This window comes from Dendroctonus ponderosae, unplaced genomic scaffold (genome assembly GCF_020466585.1).
Source record: "Dendroctonus ponderosae isolate FM_Combo_2020 unplaced genomic scaffold, Dpon_F_20191213v2 Dpon_F_20191213_1, whole genome shotgun sequence".
Lineage (NCBI taxonomy): Eukaryota > Metazoa > Arthropoda > Insecta > Coleoptera > Curculionidae > Dendroctonus > Dendroctonus ponderosae.
Window position 1 is genome coordinate 37,108,630 of NW_026017110.1, and position 1,010 is coordinate 37,109,639.

At 36.3% G+C, this 1,010-nt stretch overlaps 1 long non-coding RNA gene across 1 annotated transcript; it reads left to right on the forward strand.

Moving 5' to 3' along the window:
* Window positions 1-217: 217 nt before the first annotated feature.
* Window positions 218-757, forward strand: LOC125503993. Its single transcript, XR_007281231.1, has 2 exons — window positions 218-359; window positions 439-757. It is a non-coding gene; the product is annotated as an uncharacterized LOC125503993 (long non-coding RNA).
* Window positions 758-1,010: the final 253 nt, after the last annotated feature.

A 1,010-nucleotide genomic window follows, 5' to 3' on the forward strand; every position in this document is an offset into this window, starting at 1 on the left:
ACTCAAAATACGCTTCAGCCCGGTTTCAGGTACAAACCAATATTTATCATGGGCCAAAATAACATGTGACAAAAAATCACAGATACTTGGAACAGTCACACATGGAACCTATGACTGAAAAATACTCGTTTGTGTCATCCCCAATTCTGCCACGAGCGCGAGTTAAACTCGCTACGCCACTGCTGCGAAACGTCAAATTACTCGTTGTCGAGTGACAGTTGAGACTTGTTTAGTTTATTTATTGGAAGGAGCGACCCGTGGCGTTGCCCACGTTGACCTGTAGTTACGTGTGCAATTTTTCTACAACAGTTCTGACCGATCTGAGCCGAGAGTCAAATATGGATAAATAAAATGAAACGGTATTTGAACATATTTATTTTCAAACAAGGATTACACCATAGAACAAGGCTTATATAGAAACGACTCTTACTCTTGTAGAAAGTGTGTCGCTAAAGTGGCGCGCCCCGGTGGCTGAGAATTAAAGAATTCAAACAAACCTGCATTATGAGCCCACTACACATGCTTATTTTTAATTGTGCCGCAAGGGGCAGCTGATAATAGGGATAAATGACACAATTACACAAAAATACATATAAATATATATATTACTTGTTGTTTATTGTTTATATAAATACTTTTTACAGACAAAAAAATTATTTGGAGCATTTTTAGGAATAACTTTAAAACAGACGACTTTTGTGATAGGAAGCCGTGCATTTTCTAACAGCCTTTAAGACACCAATAAACAGCTACCATCTTCGCAGATTATTGCCGATTTATGAAAACAGATAAGGAAAAAGATAATCTGAAAATATGAAAATATCATTATTCATTTTGAACAGAGGTTTCGGTTTAAATATTAATCTGTAATTCTACATAACATAGAGGTATTAAGTACCGGTTTCAGCGGTGACCAACCCGATGCTATGAACTAGCTCTAATGAGAAAAATATCCTGTTTTCCATTTATTTGTTTCTTGATGAAAATGCCACCTGCATAATAAGCTAAGT